We start from the raw sequence: 18,406 nt of genomic DNA on the forward strand, positions 1-18,406 counted from the left end.
ATAGCAGACCAGGTGCTTGTGGCTCTCTAGCAAACTTATAAGCCCGCCCACTCCAGAGTCCACCCTTTCGTAATTGGCTCACAAGTCCTCCAATGGACGCACAGCCACCTCTGGCGCCGGCTTTCAAACAGCTGTCCACTTGGAACTGCAGGCAGACCTCTCAACCAAGCTTGAAGAAGGCGGAGAATCTGTCTCCGCCCAAGGCCGGCATGGCCCCGCCCATCAGGCGAGATTCTAGACGGTGATTGAAGGAGGCGGCTGCTCCTCAAGGGCTTCGTGCGGTTTAGGTTGTGACCAGGAAGGAGCTACTGGTTTAGAGCTGGGCGAAGGAGAGTTGCTAGAAGTTGGCCAGAGTTTTCCCGCAGTGACAACGTCGGTGGCCTCCGGTGAGTTCTGCTTCGTGCGTAGGCCAATGCCTGGGGTTGGAAGAGTTACGGAGTCCTCGGGATCCCTCGTGAAGCTTCCCCAAAGAGCAGATCCGCCCCCTCCCCAAGTCGCGTGGTGGTGGACAGCTTTTGACCCCAGGATCCTACTTGGAAGTGACTGCTGGGAATCCCTGCTCGTTTCTCCTCCAGGGCCTCCTCCTCCCCGAAGCCCCAGTCTGGAGACCCCCGCAGTGGTCACCGGACGCCGCGTTTGGCTCCCGGTGGGCGCTCTGTGCACGTGTGCTGTTTTCTTTCTTTTTATCCGGTCTTGTTTAGCTTTGTCGTCTTAAACTGTGCTTGGTCAATTGCTTGATGAATGAATAAGCATCCTCAGCTGGGTGTTTCAGGTCTAAAACAGGGTAATGTGTTCTGGCTACTTCCATCTTAGCAAGTAAGTCGAATTTCCCAACTCCCGGGCAGTCCATATTCATTTAACACTTTTACTCTTGTAGTTACGAATTTGAATCTGATTGAAGCAGAATTTCATCATGTATCCATATTTGTGACAATTTATATATACTTTCTAGATACGTGCGTGCTTTCCGAAGAGGCTGAAGTTGAAACGGTAAGCATTGGAAATAGTCTGAAGGGCTAAGAAGGAATTGATTTAATATCTTTTTAAAATATTTATTTATTTATATAAATGGAACATATTTCATGTTTTTCAAATATATATTGCTTTAAGAACATAATGATCCTTCCTACACTCCCACTCCTTCCTTCATTTCTTATTCTTTCCTTTGCATAATTTGAAAAATAATTTATTTCTAGACGCTATTCTGTTCCATTGATCTATTTGCATTTAAGTAGACACCAAGCTTTATAGCAACCATATTAGAAGTCTTAAAAACAAGTAGTCTTGTTCTGTCAACTTTGTCTTTTTTAAAAAAATTTTTGGCTATTATGAGTCTTTTTTTTAAAGTTAGCATGCCTATGTTTGTTTCAGTTTATATTGAGATTGAGTTAAGTATGTAAATGAATCTGTAGGTAATGTCTTAAGATATTGATCTTGGAACACAGTTCATTTCTCTACTTGTGTGTTGATTTATTTATCTTCACAAAGTTTGTAGACATCTGTCACAATTTTGAAATCACATGTAAACTTTGGTAGATCTGTTATAGATTTCTTTGGATTTTCCACATGTATGTTGAATTGATAAAAGAGAGCATCATAATCTTGTTCCTGATTTTAGAGAGGCAAAATTTATTTCACTATCAACTATGCTGTTAATTATAAGGGTTCTTTATTTGGTTGAGAGCATTTCCTTCTATTCCTTGTTTGCTGATTTTTCAGACACAAATCAGTTCTAAAATAACTAGCACATATATTAGTGATTCTCTTAAAGTGTAGAGTAATAAGAGCAATGGATCAAGAGAAGCAATGTTAGTAAGAAATAATTTGTCATTAAGGAAATAGTTCAAGCTTTGTGGAATAAGACAATTTATTGGCTAGTACATTTATACATATAGATGATACCTTATGTCAAAAATTTTAGAAAAATCCTGGATGTAAAAGGAAAAGGAAAGCTTTGATAAATATCATAATCAGTACAATTGATATTAGTGAAGATTTTTCAATATTACAGAAATTATTTACAATGAAATGTGTGTTTTCTAAAAATGTCATAAATTATTATTTAAACAACATCACATAAAAATCTTGGAAGACATAGTTGAAGTTGGAAATTTACCTGCATCCTCAAAATTTACTCTATCACCCTTGTTTTAACATGCAAAACCTGGTATTGAGAAGTATATAGCTTCCACTTCTAAAAAAGACAACTAGTGATCGAGGTACTGTTCAACTTTTTAAAAGCCAAGTGTGCCTTCAGGTCATTTTCCAAGTCTTCTAACTATTTTCCTCCTTTAACATCTTGTGGCAATTCATCATTCATTTCTGGGAGTCACTTAGCTAGTCAATTTTCTCTATCATAGAACCTTCTTGAAGTAGCCTTCTGAGTGCATTAATAGGTTATCTTTTGGACTCCTTCCTAAGATATGCTCCAGATCATTCACCACACTATTTCCCAGCTGTAAAATTGCTGGAATTTCACAGAGAGGGTTCAATCTATTTTATATATTCTTGCCACTTTGATCCTTAAGTACAGAGGGCTTAAAATCCACTTGCTCTTTGGCAATACCATTTCCGTTAAATTTCCCTGAATGTTGTATCAGTGTCAGAGAAGTTCAGATTTTGTCATCCAGAATACACCAGTGTTAGAGGAGCTTCTTTGAAGGTGATGCTCTAGTTGGTTTTACATCTCATCACTGATAGTAACCAGTACAGGAATAATGGATACTGGCACAGAGTCCTGATGAGCCAGGTTATACTGAAAAAGGTTGGGAGCAGGAGAACTAAAATCCTCATGAAGTGTCAGTCCACAGCATTGTGAGAACTTCAGCAAAAAAAGGTACTGGTAGCAGAGAGATACCCAATTTTGAGGGTGGAAGGAGTGAAAATCAGGCTTAAAAGGATCCAGCAGCAATCAGGTATCCAATGACAGATGCAGGTATTTGACTGATATAAAGGGATCATTTGGATGGGCTGGAGAGTACACTGTGGGAGAAAGGACACTGTTGAAAGATGCAAGAAAGCCTAATGTGAAGCAGGAAATTGCAAAGGATTTGGAGTGATTAGAGGCATTAAGGGTTCTGAACATAGAGGAAATACACATCAGCTACTGTGGGAAAATGGGAACGAGAATGATAAGGCCAGGGCTAGCGCCATGGCACAGTAGGTTAATTCTCCGCCTGCAGTGCCAGTATCCCATATGGGCACCAGTTCTAGTCCCAGCTGCTCCACTTCCAATCCAGCTCTCTGCTATGGTCTGGAAAAGCAGTAGAAGATGGCCCAAATGCTTGGGCCCCTGCACTCAATGGGAGACTGGGAAGAAGCACCTGGCTCCTGGCTTTGGATTGGCACAGCTCTGGCCGTTGCAGCCATTTGGGGGGTGAACCAATGGAAGGAAGACCTTTCTCTCTGTCTCTCTCCCTCACTGTCTGTAACTGTACCTCTCAAATAAATAAATCTTAAAAAAAAGAATGAAAAGGCCAATTATAGGATGGACTCTGGTACCCAGAAGAAAGTTGTGAGGATGGTGAATAAAGTAATGAGGTGTGAGGTCATCTCGAAGGTAAAGTATAGTAATATCAAGGGGAAGATGAAGAAGAAGAAATCAGAAATAAGATCAGTGAAAGAAAAGGAACCTCAGTAAGGTACTCAGCTAGACAGATGCTAAGGAGACTCCCAGAGGTCTCAGAATAGATGGCGGCAACAGATAAAGAGGAATCAAAAGAGAGTCTGATAACTGCTTCTTCATAGAAAACAGTATAGGATCAAGACCAGATTTAAGAAAGACAAAGGTAGAAAGTTTATCATTGATGTTTCGGAGGGTTTGATGAGATGAAGGCCATCATTAGAGATGATTCAGTCAGAATTCATAAAGAATCCAAAGAGGAAATAAAGGGAATAACATATTTCACTGATGCCCCAAAGAATATAAGACCTATATGTTCAACAGCTTCATATATTGCATAAGAGATCTTGCCATCAGTGATGAAGTATATTATCCTTATCAAGTCATCATCAAGAAGTATGCCAATATACCTACAACAAATGGTAGCTATAGAGTAAGATGAGGGGAGGGGCTGGCTCTGTAGTGTAGTGAGTAAAGCTGCTGCCTGCAGTGTCAGCATCCTATATGAGCACTGGTTCAAGTCCTGGCTGCTCCACTTCCAATCCAGCTCCTTGCTAATGTGCCTGGGGAAGCAGCAGAAAATGGCACAACTCCTTGGGCCTCTGTACCCACATGGGAGACCCAGGAGAAGCTCCAAGCTCCTGGCTTTGGGTCAGCCCAGCTCTGGCCATTGCAGCCATTTGGTGAGTGAGCTAGTAGATGGAAGATCTCCCTCTCTCTTCCTCTCTGTAATTCTACCTTTCAAATAAATACATAACTAAATATTAAAAAAAATGAGGGGCATAACTGAGTCAAAAGAACTGGCTATAGATAGAATTAAGTATTACAGTGATCATATAAATAGGATTAGGTGTCTGGTAATAATAATACATAGAGTTAAAAAAGAGTGAATGCCCCAACATGGAAAGCCTTGTCTAAATACTGACGGAGTGTGTGAATTTAAAGGGCTTCCATCGCCTAGGCAGCGCATGTCAAGAGCCTCAGGTGGTCATTGACGTTTTACATAAGAGTGTCAATTGTTACATTAACAGTAGGAGTCACTGTGCACTAACCTCCCACTCAGGTCCTCTGTCCTCAGAATTGTATTATGAGAGTTAACAGTAAAACTTGTTCTGAAAGATTTACCTGGTTTAGTGTATTAAGTGGAGGATATTCTTGTCTTAAGTTTTAGTTATGCCTTAGTGTCCAATTCCATTGCTTGTTTTCTTAGGTGCTTCATTAATTAATGATAAAACTTGTTCTCAAGGACTTACTTTCTTTTAATGTATTAAATGCTCAAACAAAATGTATCATTCCCTGGTGCTTCTTTAAAGTTAAGTTTCTCAAAAAAATAAAATTAACTTTGAGATGCAATTTCTGTGAACAGCCTTTGTCTTGACTGTTGAACAATTTTGTTTTTTTTCCTGTGCAAATTGTTGAACTCTTAGTATAAAGTTGGTCTTGTGTGTATAAAGTTAACTGAAACTGGGTCTTAGAGGAGAACGGGACTGGAAATGGGAGAGGGAGGAAGTGATGGGGTGGAAGTGTGGGTGGGAGGGTGGGTATGGAGGGAAAAATCATTCTATTCCAAGGTCCCAGAATTTCTCAACATTTTCCCTCCTTATGGTTCTTCAGCACATCCCGGTATTTGATCCATGCAAGGAAGAAAAATACTGGTAAGAAGATGAAGGGAATGACACCTCCATTTTGATTCTCACAACCATGATCTTAGTATATATTATATTATCTCAAAGGAGTAAATAAGGTAAAAATCTACAAGTTTTGCCCCAAAGCCACCTAACAGTCATTTCACTGGATGAAGTTATTTCAAAAAGTTAATGGAATATAGAATTAAGTGATACATTCATGTTGAAAAAATTTGAAATTCATGCATATGGTCATAATTCACATTTTCTACAGATGTTTGAAGTATTCTGTATTTCACACTACTTCCAAAGGGGAGATCCATTGTCTACCCCCATCATCCTTTCATTGCCATGGATAGGCAGAAAAGGAATCTGAGACATGTCAAAGGTTTACTTTGATCCTAAGAAGACCCTACTCCATTTTCTCAGAGGGATTTGCCTCACAACTGACATCCTTAGGGATTGTAGACATAGGGCCTCCGGAAAGGAAAGATTACAGTTAAACCCTAAAGCACTGCATATAGATGAGGCAGAATTTTGTCTTGTACTTAATCCACTCCCTTGTCTCTAGATTGATACAGATATATGTATATGTGTGTGTGTGTGTGTATGAATAAAATACAGTGGTTTTACCTGTCATGACTATTCCTTTCAAAGTAGATAAATATATTTTCTAATTTGAAAACTTGAAGGGAGGCTTTCTGCAAGTGATCCTTGATTTTGTGCAGACAGTAGTTTTCTGTTGAAAGGACCAGGACCGAATCTCAACCCTAGAGATATGTTTATACTCCGTCTCATGCAAACTCCTTGAGGGCAGAATCAGTCATGTGGTGCTTGACTGGAGATTTTCAAAGGCTTAGCATGACTTTCCAGATACATCATGATACAAAAGAATGGCTTGCAGAGAAATGCAGATACCTTGAGTTCTCCCCATAATTATATCCACTGTCACCAATTTATGGTGTTTGGAATATTTCATCTGTGTCCTCTTGTACACTGAGATAAGCAAATTGTGTGTTTTGGAGAGAAACTCTAACCCTATTCTAATCCCTAGCCCGTCTACATAGTTTAGCACGTAGGCTAGTAGTCTGTTCATTGTTGGATAGGATGTTGGGCTTCTCCTTTCTATTCCTATCTACAAAGGAATCATTTTCCACCAAGATGGGGGAAGAATCATAGCATCTGTAAGTTAAGGGGACACTAAAAATCAAGCATAAAATATAACCTTGAGATTCTGAGATTCCTCATTTAAGTATCTTTTTCTGCCAAAACAATAGATTTAGAAAAGTGGCAAAAGAAGTGAGAAATAAAAGGTTATATTTTATGCTTGATTTTTAGTGTCCCCTTAACTTACAGATGCTGTGATTCTTCCCTATCTTGGTAGAAAATGATCCCTTTGTAGATAGGAATAGAAAAGAGAAGTCCAACATCCTATTTGACAACTTGTAAATCTCTGCTTCAGTACTCATCCGAATCATTATATCTCAACATTCTCAGTTCCATTATACTATTTATTTATTTATTTTAATTTTTTACTTATTTGAGAAGGAGAGAGAAATATAGATAGAGGAGAGAGCTAGAAAAAACCATCCCATCTGCTGGTTCACTGCCCAAATGCCCACAATTCCTCTTTAGGAGCTGAAGCTTGTAGCTAGGACCTCAATCCAGGTCACCACCTGCTTGGTAGGGACTCAATTACTTAGGCCATCATTCCTGTCTCTCAGTGTCTACATTAGCAGGTGGTTGGAAACCGGAGCCAGAACTCAGAATCAATTTCATACCAAATGAGTAAATTTAGACTAATAAGGAAGTAGATTACCTAGTCAATAGAGTTCTAGGTATAAAGGGATTTTTTGTTTGTTTTTTGATTTTTCCATTCAACTTGACCTTGATAGGAAGGAGAAAGCTGGAGGAAATAGAGGAAAATGTAAATTGTCTAAGGATGAGTTATTTAAGATATAATTTTTAAGCACATTTAATGTGTGTAGCAAACTCTAGTTGATTCAATTGATGAACCAACCACAGTATTTACTGGATTACTACTTATGCTTGGGATATTCTTCATAGTAGTTGTTAGGTGGCTAAAATTGTCAAATAGGTTATTACGTTTTTAAAGAAAGAAATATAAGAAAGTTTCAGAGACATGTTTAAAAAATGCTGTAATGTGATAATAACTAGGGTGAAAGGCTACTTCAGGGATCATGGAAGATCTTTTTGAGAAGGGTGAAATCTGCACAACTGTAAGAAGGTGGCAATAGACAGATATATAGCTTCCCTGTCTGTGATGATAGAATTTCTGTGATGATGGATCTGTTTCAGGTGGTATTAGCATGTGAAATATAGCTAATGAAGCCAAGGGCTGAATTTTAAATTTGTGAACCTTAATTTGAATTTAAATAGCCACATATGCCTAATGGCTAAGGTGCTGGAAAGAACAGATCTAGATAAAGAGGGCTTCAAGCTGAAGGAAAAACAAATTTGACATGGTGATACCCTTCACCATGTCAGAAGACAACAAAAAGCTTCATGGCTGGAGGAAAGTGAGGAAAATATTTGAAGGAAATGGGCACAGATATTCAGGCAGGGTTGGGTCTTGTAGGAAACTGTAAATAATGAAGAGCTTGATTTTTTTTTCCAATTGCAGTAGGTGGGTATCAGTGAGTTTTAGAAAGTAACATGCTATGATCATACTATTGTTTGAAAATACACAATTAGAAAATAACAATGGAAAACATTGGGATGTGGTTGTTTTGGTCTGGGCAAGATATGAAGCTGGCAGAGAAGGTGATGACAAGTGATCGGGTTTAGAATTTACTTCAGTGATTATGAGACTGACTGGTGGGGGAGCAATAAAGAAAAGGGTCAAAGATAACTAATTTTTTTAAGATGGTGAAAACTATTTTAAGAAACATATAGAGTCATTATTTTTATTTTAGTCACACAGGTTGAAATATTATTAGACATCCAAGGGAAATCTGAAATGTGATTTGAAATACCCAAGTAAAATGCAAGGTAAATTCAGGCTAGAGTTGTAGCTTTGAGAGGCATCATTGAGTTAATTCAATGAATGTATACTGAGCATTGTTAGTCATTGCTCTAGGAACTGGAGTTAAAGCGGAAAACAAAATAATTGGAACCTTTCTTATATATTCTAGTTATAGAAAAAAATTAAAATAATACAAATGAAAATTCATTGAACAATATTTTCTTTTCTAAGAACTTTTTAAAAGAACTTGTTCATTTAGCAACTCATTTAATCATCTCAATAACTTCATGAAATAAATACCATTACTGTAACTATGAAAGTTTTTATACTTTAGGTCCCCAAACTAAACAACTACACAAAGCACAATTTCAAGTGTAGAAAAAGTCCAAAACAGAAAATAAATTAGGGTCCTGAGATATGCTAAAAGAGAGTCTAATGGAGTTGAATCTGTGAGATATGTCTGACTAGGGTAGTCATAACGACATTTGGGAAGATACCTGGATAAAGTTAGGTAGTGAGCTATGCAGATATCAGAACAAGACTATACACAGTAGACTACAGGGAAAAACTAAATTACTATGCTTGGAATGCTTGTTTTAAATTAAGGTTCATGGGCATAAGAGAGAACATTATGTCTGGAGCAGATGAGAGAGGAAGGGAATAGTAAGAAAGTTTGTTATTCATAAATTCATTTAAAACTGATATTGCACAAAACGGGGTAAAAATAGGAAAAAGAACATTGAAGATTTATGTTATACCCATCATTTGGAATTCTGCATCGAAAGTAGCTTTGATAAGGAAAAAACAATCAGTTTGATTTAAAGAAGAAAAATAGAAGTACCATGTCTCCTACGTAAAATGGAAATGTATTAAGAAGAAGGGTTAAATTGAAAAGGAAAAGAAAAATATGTAACAGGAGGGGATTTCTGAAGTGATTGGAATATATTTTTACCAGAGCACACAGGAAGAGATTGGCTCTCACTGAACCTGTGCAGTTCCTCCTTTATAAGAAGAACAAAGTAAAAGATGTGAACGTAGGTAATCCTGTGGTTGTACTCTTGAGGAAGTGAAAGATTTTTATTTTATTTCTTATTTGAAAATATAATATGGTAGACAAGATAAGGAGTGGCAGGTATTTGAAACTGAAATCAATATAGATGACCCACTGGAAAAACAAGAACAAGAAGTAATGGCTTATTATTGGAATGAGGCAGCGTGGTCCCCCAGCTACCTCTGCTTTCTATCTTCATCCTGACCAGGAAACACAGTGCCTTGACCAATCCATGACTGAGCCAGCTCCATATTTTCCCTGAAGGCTTGAGCCCAAGCCAGAGCCTTGAACATTCCCAGGCACAGATATGCTGCGAAGTACGTGCCTTAGTTCAACCTTCATGAAAATTCCTTAAACTGACCCCCTTTATACAGACCTGAATAGAGCCTCTCTCATCTTGATGTCTGCTGTGAGGACACTGCACCCCATTGTATGTGAGCTTTCCTCATAAACACTTTGGTCTAATCACCCTGATGTCTAGGACTTTTTTCTTTGCTATTCTAACCGGTCTCATCTGGGGAGGGTCTGCAGTAGTCCCCTGCAAGAACTCTTCTGCTGCCCCTCTTGAGGCGACTCCTATTTTTTACTTTGGATTTCTTTGGTACTTTTACTAGGAGCTTTACTTCCTTTGCCTTCTGTAGTGATGACCATGTTTCTGTGTGTAGCACATCCTTAAGCATCTTTTTGTAAGGCTGTACGGGTGGTGACAAATTCTTTCAGTTTCTGTTTGTTAGGGAAGGTCTTTATTTCACCCTCATTCATAAATGTGAGTTTTGTGGGTTGCAGTATTCTGGGTTGACATTTTTTTCTCTTATGACTTGGAATGTGTTTCACCATTCTCTCCTAGCCTGTAGGGTTTCTGATAAGTATGCTGTGAGTCTAATTGGAGAAATCTGTTGCTTTTCTCATGCACATTTTAGAATCTTTTCTTTGTTTTACTGTGGAGACTTTGACTACAATGTGTCATCATGAAGATCTTTTCTGGTCATGTCTATTAGGTGTTTTGTGTGCTTTTTGTACTTGGGGTGCCCTTCCTTTTTCCAAAGTAAGGACGTTTTCTGTAATTATTTCACAAAAAAGACCTTCTAATCCATTATCTCTCCATGTCTTCAGGAACTACTAAGACCTGTATGTTGGGTCGATTGATAGTATCCCATAGATCTCCAACACTGTGTTTTAGTTTTCTAATTTCTTCCTTTTTTTCGGTTTGACTGTAAAATTTCCAGATAGTTGTCTTCTAACTCGGATATTATTTCTTCTGCCTCACCAAGTCTGTTCCTAAGCCTTTCCACCGTATGTTTTATTGTTCTATTGAATCCTTCATTTCCAGTGTTTCATCTTGATTTCTCTTTAAAAGTCTCAATTTTGTGTGGAAAATTTCCCTTCATATCATGTACAGATTTCTTTAGTTCATGAATTTGCTTCTACGTAATCCTATGATCTATTTTTTTCAATTTCATTTCTCGCATTTGGTCAATCTCTTCATCTTCACATTCTAATCTTGAAGTGCTGTGTTCTTTAGCTTTTTTTTTTTTTTTTTGGACAGGTAGAATTACAGTGAGAGAGACAGAGAGAAAGGTCTTCCTTCCGTTGGTTCACTCCCTCAAATGGCCACAGTGGACAGAGCTGCGTCGATCTGAAGCCAGGAACCAGGAGCTTCTTCCCGATCTCCCACATGGGTGTAGGGGCCCAAGCACCTGGGTCATTCTCCACTGCTTTCCCAGGCCACAGCAGGGAGCTGGACTGGAGGAGGAGCAAAACCCGGCGCTGATGTGGGATGCCGGCGCTGCAGGTGGAGGATTAACATAGTGCTCCATGGCGCAGGCCCCAAGGTGTTGTATTCTTTTGGGGGCTCATGTTGCCTTCCTTATTCTTGTTTTTGAATTGCTGTATTTATTTGTTTATTATTAGGCATTAGTGGTGATACTTATTTTTTATTTTTGTTTTGTTTCCTTTTCCCTGTGAGCTGTTTTATCTTTGAACTATGCCTCTACGGCTTAGTGAAGTGTCTGCTCTTTCAGGGAATACAAAGAGGTGTGTGCTGGGTTGGTGTGGGCAGGGAGCTCTTGCTGTGCTCCAGGATTAGGGCAGTGTCCAAGGTGACACCCAAGCTGGATGTGGTAAATCTTTTTTTTTTTTTCAATCAGAGGGGAGGTTTGTTCTGCTCTGTTGGCATAGTCTCACACTCTCCTCCTCTCCGCAAAGGAGACCGATGCCTGGGTGCTAGCCTCAGTGAGTACAGATTTCATCTATGCTGCCACAGGAACCACAGAAAGGAACCATGCAGTCCTCAGCGTTAACACGGATTCTGCAGCAGTGACCCCCACCAGGGAATCAGGGAGCCCCCAGCAGCTGGAGCCGCCCACAGTGACTGCCCAAATTCCTAGGCACACCCTGCTCCCTCCCCTGCAGCCACAGTGTTTTCACAGTCCCAGCACACAAGGCTCCCTTAGTCAGGAGCTTCTAGCCCCCTGTCAATTCTGCCAGCCAGACTTAAGCTCTCCTCTCGGCTGGTTGCTGGGCGTGTGGACACGAGCTGGCACAGGTGTTATTTATGTCCAAAATGGCTCCCACCGTCTGGCAGCTAGTTACAGGATGCTGGTGCTGGGTGGTCAGGGAGAGAGAAACGTGCCTCCCTTTTTTTCCCTTTAGGTTGGCGGACGCACTGTCTCCCACAGGGCTCCAAGCTGTCTCCTCACAAGGCTCTTTCTGAATCCTACTGCCAGTGGCTTGGGCTGATGCAGCCTGGTCTCACCTCACTCCAGATTTGGTGCTGAGGCTCTCGACTGCTGGGGTCCTGAGCTGTGCGCAACCACACCCTCCACATAGATCCACTGTGTCCCTCTAATTTACATGGTGTTTCCTCTGTCATTTTCTCCCTAACTCTTCCCTGAGATTTCATTCTCCTTTTTATAAGTAATTTTTTGTTCTTTCTGAAACTGACCATTTGCGTTTTATATATTTTATGGATGCTAGAAGTTATTTTTTAAAGATTTATGTATTTATTTGATACTCAGAGTTATACACAGAGAGAAGGCAAGACAGAGGTCTTCCATCCACTAGTTCACTCCCCAGATGGCTGCATGGCTGGAGCTGTGCTGATCCGAAGCCAGGAGCCAGGAGCTTCTTCTGGGTTTCCCACGCAGGTGCAGGGGTCCAAGGACTTGGGCCATCTTCCGCTGCTTTCCCAGGCCATAGCAGAGAGCTGGATCGGAAGTGGAGCAGCAGGGACTGGAACCATATGGGATGCCGGCACTGCAGGTGCGGCTTTACCTGCTATGCCCCAGCGCCGGTCCCTAGAAGTTATTTAAATCTTCTGTTTAGTAAGGTCATGTAGCAGGGAAGGAAAGAGTATTGCCAGGTGCAGGTGGAAGTTCAGTCTACTCAGCTTATGTTGACACTCACGATGACCTCCTCATTAGCGAAGAGCTAGTGAGAGTTCTGGCTTCCCCTGAGACTTTATTCCTAGGAGAAGGGAAGTTACCTCATTAATGCTTTGTGACTGACCTATTAGTACCATGGGAGTGAGGTAGCCTCCTAAACACTGGGTAGTACCCAAATCCTTAATGTCCTACTGGACCTTTTCTGCAACAAGGAAAGTGTAGGCTCACTGCTTAGTGGGAGTAGAAGTCCAGATTTCACATTGTGATAACTATCCTCAGAGAAGAAACTGTCTCAGTGCTGGCACTCCAACATGAGATGCCAGAGAAGAAAGCTGTGGCTTAACCCCAGCACTACAATGCCAACGTCAGACTAGGTTTTCTTGTTATGGATTGGTGAGTGTGGAAATCTAGATTCCATACTCATCTATTGCTGGCATATGTGAGGAATAGGACCACATATTTTCATGTGATCCTACAAGGCTGCCTCTTTTCTTGTTCCTTAATTAGAGAAACAGATTTTATTGGAATTTGTTTTGCTTGCACCTCTTAACATTTCTGGTTTGCTTCCTTCAATTTTGCATTAGTGATACGTGGTGCAAAAAAAAAAAAAAAAAAATTAAGAATCCAGCTACCATCTTGTCATTATTTGGATTCCAAGGTTTCTAATGTATCTCCACCTTTTAGAGTTTTCTCAGATTTATACATCCACTTGTATAAAATAAAAATGCTACACAAAAGTTATATTAGCAACAAAAATATAAAGTAATAAAAAAATGACCTTACCAAAAACATATGTACTTCCATAGAGATCAAATTAAATATTATGTACAGAAGTGAACAAAAAACTAAATAAAAATAGGTATAGATGATTTCTGATGAAAAAATTAAAGACATATTTATTTGAAAGTCACTGTTACAGAGAGAGTGGGAGAGACAAAGAGAGAGAGAAACTGAAATCTTCCCCCAAATGGCTACATGTTGAAGGCAGGGGCCCAAGCACAGGCCATTCATTAGCAGGGAGATGGATTGAAGAGGAGCAGTTGAGGTATGAACCAGCACCCATAAGGGCTGCCACCCTCACAGGTGGCAGCTTTATCCACTATGCCACAAAGCTGGACCCAGTTCTCGCACATTAAGGTGTGTCAATATGAACCAGAAGTCTTACTAAAACAGAATACTGAGCCCCAAATTTGGAGTTTCTGATTAACTACATTTAGGGGAAAAACTCAAAAATTTATACTGGTAGCATTAGTCCTGAGATAATGCTTTCACTAGTGATCCAAAGATCACACTTTTAGGACTATTATTCTATAGATAATGTTGACCTCATCTCTTTAAAATACATATGCATTTACACATCTCAGTGTTATTTATAAAAGCTGGAATTGACCAAGTAAAACATATATATAAGTTGTACTGTAGTCTTACATTACACTGTAGTGTTCTATGCTGTAATAAGAATAATCATGTCTATATGTAACAACATAGGTAGATATTAAAACATTCCCCCAAATCTGAATTATAGCAATTATAGTAATACAGATGGTAGGGCTAATTATTCTCCAGAAACACACAAAGACAGTTACCATTCAAATGTCACAGTATTGGTTAATTCTGGAGAAAGGAAGGGACCTGTGTTGAGGATGGACTCACAGGATGGAGGTTTCTAGCATATTAAAGATGCTCCTTTTCTTGACCTGTCTTATAGTACATAGATGTTCACATTATGGTTAACCTTTATAATTGCATATGTGCAATTTAATTTAAATGAAAAATGTGTGATTTTGTATATTGCTGACTACTGAATGTATTTAAAATAATAAAGTAACTGAATAGCATAGAAAATTTCTGTAATTTTTTTTTTTTTTTTTTTTTTTGAGAGGCAGAGAGAGGAGAGAGGTCTCATCTTTTGGATCACTTCCCAAATACCTAAAATGGCTAGAGTTGGGCCAGGGTGAAATTTGGAGCCGAGAATATACTCTGGGTGTTTCAGGTCGACTGCTGGAAACCAATTACTTGAGCTGTCATTGCCACGTTCCCAAGTTACATTAGCATGAAGCTGAAGTCAGAGGCCAGTCAGACATCGAGTCTAGGCACTGTGATATGAGATGTGGGTATCTTAACCTCTAGGCTGAACACCTTCCTCCATTTAAAAGATTGATGCCAATATTAAATCACTGTTATCTCCTATGACAACTATTTGGAATCTTATTAAATTCACAATGGTTACTTCCTGTGGAAATTATTTCTCTTCCCTGAAGAGAATGTTAACTGGTCTGTTATCTCATGGATCCATGAGTAGCTGAACCTGCCCTGCTTTCAAAGGACAGGAGTTAGAATCAAATAACGCTTGTTAAAAAACTCTGGACATGTCTACAATATTGCCCATAGAGTTGCTATCAGCAAACCATTCCCTTAATAATTCAGAATTAGATTAAGTAGGTTGGTATATTTGTTTATTTCCATATCATTTCAAATAATTTTCATTAAAGTAACTATTAAAAAACTTGCTACCTATTATAATTTAATGAAATAAAATGTGGTTATTTTTTAAGAATTCTCTATGAAGGGGCTACCTGCTATTGTTATCTGTGATGTCTTGGAACGAACGTATTATCACTATGTTTGTGTGCGTCTCCTTCTTCTTTTTAACTTCACAGTCCTATCAGTTTGTTCAGAGTCAAGGGTATTACTATTACAATGTATGATAAAATATAGAGGAAACTACACATTCAAAAAAATAACGTATACTGCTGTAGAAGAGGCAGTCAGCAAATTAACACAACCCATAGCAATGTAAAGGGATCATTTATCTAAAGTAAATGAATGTATATTCACTTATGAGCATTTTGCATCTTTGTAGTAGCTAATGTTTTCTCCAGCATATCATGAATAAAATACCTGTCAGATCCATTACAATAAGTGCAAACAAGCTCTAGCACTTGGACTCCTTCTTTAAAAAGATATCAACAACATGTAAATCATGTTCTACATTTATTTGATGGAATAAAATTGTTAAAATGGCAAAGCTAGAAGTATTTATTTACTTATTTCTGACAAGATCACTTGCTTCATGTTGCATTGCTTCCCATAGGAATTGCTGCTGGCTGCCACATCCATTTGGATCTCTTTGCATGACAAAAAAGCTAGGCTCCATTAAAGTATCATTTGCAATGAATTTACATCCTTCCTCAGGGATAAATCTAGCCATTAGACATTAGGCAGAAAGATTGACTTTTATAAAAGACTACTGTTCTTTGGGTTCCAAGTTGTATTCATAAAAGGCCAAGGATAAAATAGAAACATTTGACAGAGAAAGTGAGCTAAATTAATTTCCATGTGACTTTGAGGTGCCATTTTCAAATTCCAGGGAAAATGCAGGGGAAAGTCTGTATGAGAATCTCAACAACAAACATTCCATTTAAGAAATGAGCAAAGCTGGCCGGCGCCGTGGGTCATTTGGCTGTTCCTCCGCCTGTGGTGCCGGCACCCTGGGTTCTAGTCCCAGTTGCTCCTCTTTCAGTCCAGCTCTCTGCTGTGGCCCTGGAGGGTAGCAAAGGATGGCCCAAGTGCTTGGGTCCCTGCACCTGCATGGGAGACTGGGAGGAAGTACCCGGCTTCTGGCTTCAGAACGGCGCAGTACCGGCCATAGCAGCCATTTGGGGGGTGAACCAACGGAAGGAAGAACTTTCTCTCTGCTCTGTCTCTCACAGTCTAACTTTGCCTGTCAAAAATAAATAAATAAATAAAACAATAAATGTTGGTGAGGATGTGGAGAAAAGTTACTCTAATCCACTGTTGAAGAGAATGTAAACTGGCAAAGCTACTTTGGAAGACAGTTTGGAGATATCTCAGAAATCTGGAAGTAGTCTTACCATATGACCCAGCCATCCCACTCCTGGGAATTTACCCAAAGGAAGTATAATCAGCATATGAAAGAGTTATCTGTACTCCCATGTTTATTGCAGCTCAATTCACAATAGCTAAGACATGGAATCAACCCAAGTGTTCATCAGCTGAAGACAGGATAAAGAAATTATGGTATGTACAGCATGGAATACTACGCAGCATAAAAAAAAAAGCATGGAATTTGTCATTTGCAACAAAATGAACGCAACTGGAAACCATTTTACTTAGTGAAATGAGGCAGGCCCCAAAAGACAAATACCATCTGTTCTCCCTGATCTGTGGTAACTAATAGAGTACTTAAAAGGTAATCTTTATAGGAGTGAAATTGAAACTTTGATATGTGATGATTTTGAATAGCCTTTGGTTTGACTGTTGAGGAACAGGTTTTTTTTTTTTTTTTTTTTTTTTTTCTTTTCATACAATTTGTTGAACTCTTCTCTTAATGTAGGTTTAATCTTATGAGCGTAAACTTAATTGAAAATTGATTTTTGTAAAAATTGGAATAGGAGACAAGAGAAGGAGAAGTAGGAGGAAGAAGGATGGGAGTGAGTGTGGGGTGGGAAGAATCACCATGTTCCTAAAGTTGTATATATGAAATTTGTATGTCTTAAAGGTTTTCAGGTTAAAAAAAAAAGTAAAAAAGAAAAAAGAAAAGAGTTACCTATACTGCCATGTGTGCTGAAGCTCAATTCACAATATCTAAGATACGGAATCAATCCAGATTCTATCAACTGATGACTGGATAAAGAAAATGTGGTATATATACAATATGGAATACTACTTTTGCAACAAAGTGGATGCAACTGGAAACTTAGTGAAATAAACCAGTCCCCAAAAGCCAAATATCATGTTTTCCCTGATCTGTGGTAACTAATAGAGTATAAAATAATGTAATATATATGAGTGAAATTGACATTTTGGGATTTGATTATTTTTTGCAGCTCTTACCTTTACTGCTGAGGAGCAGTGGTTTTTTTCTTCCTACTATTTGTTGAAGTCTTTACTTAGTGGAGGATTTAGCTTATGATTATAAAATAAACTGAAATTATGTCATTGTAAAAACTCAAGGAAATATTAAGAAATGAAGGAAGGAGCAGGGTGGGAGTGCAGGTGGGATGGAAATTTACCACTGCTCCTAAAATTGTATATATGAAATACTTGAAATTTGTTCATCTTATATAAATTTAAAAATTTGAAAAAAAACCAACAAAACAAAAAGAACAAAAGAGTGAAAGTAAATGAACAATGATACATACTGTGAGATATATACATATACCTGTGCATATGTGTACACAGGTAGACATGTACACATATATATACATTTATAAAATCCATTTGTTTTATAAAGTATATTTTCCTGAATGATTGTTAAAACCAATCTCATGGATAAGTAAAGAAAAATTAAAATTATTCTACCTCTCTGAACTTCTTATTAAATGATAAACCTCTAATGAATGTTATGGGAAGGGGAGTGATAGTGGGGGAGAGTTTTATTTTTTTGCTGTTTATTTAGTGTCTTGCTTTTTGAATGCTATATTCCTTTTCTGAAAAAGGAAGAAAGAAATAGCAGAAGGTGAGAGTTTGTAGGTGAGTTGTTAGAGTCTGGTGGGATTCTGAAACAAATTTTGGAAATTGAACACATGACTTTTGATACTTCCATTTCTTGTACTTTCGGGGCATATAGAGTGTTTAGAACTTATTAATACAATTTTTTCTCTTTAGAAATTATGAAGTAGGAGTCCTAATGTTAACACTTACAATGGCAGTGCACCTGGTCTGGTTGTACATCTGCTTTTCTATTCACTAACCAAATATTCAAAAAGGAAAATT

The 18,406-nt window shown here is 38.6% G+C and overlaps 1 long non-coding RNA gene across 1 annotated transcript; it reads left to right on the plus strand.

The window, feature by feature from the left end:
* The first annotated feature begins 295 nt into the window (after positions 1–295).
* On the plus strand, positions 296–14,466 carry LOC133768556 (uncharacterized). Its single transcript, XR_009867013.1, has 3 exons — positions 296–386; positions 953–990; positions 10,831–14,466. It is a non-coding gene; the product is annotated as an uncharacterized LOC133768556 (long non-coding RNA).
* Positions 14,467–18,406: the final 3,940 nt, after the last annotated feature.

This window comes from Lepus europaeus, chromosome 10, assembly GCF_033115175.1.
Source record: "Lepus europaeus isolate LE1 chromosome 10, mLepTim1.pri, whole genome shotgun sequence".
Taxonomy (NCBI): domain Eukaryota; kingdom Metazoa; phylum Chordata; class Mammalia; order Lagomorpha; family Leporidae; genus Lepus; species Lepus europaeus.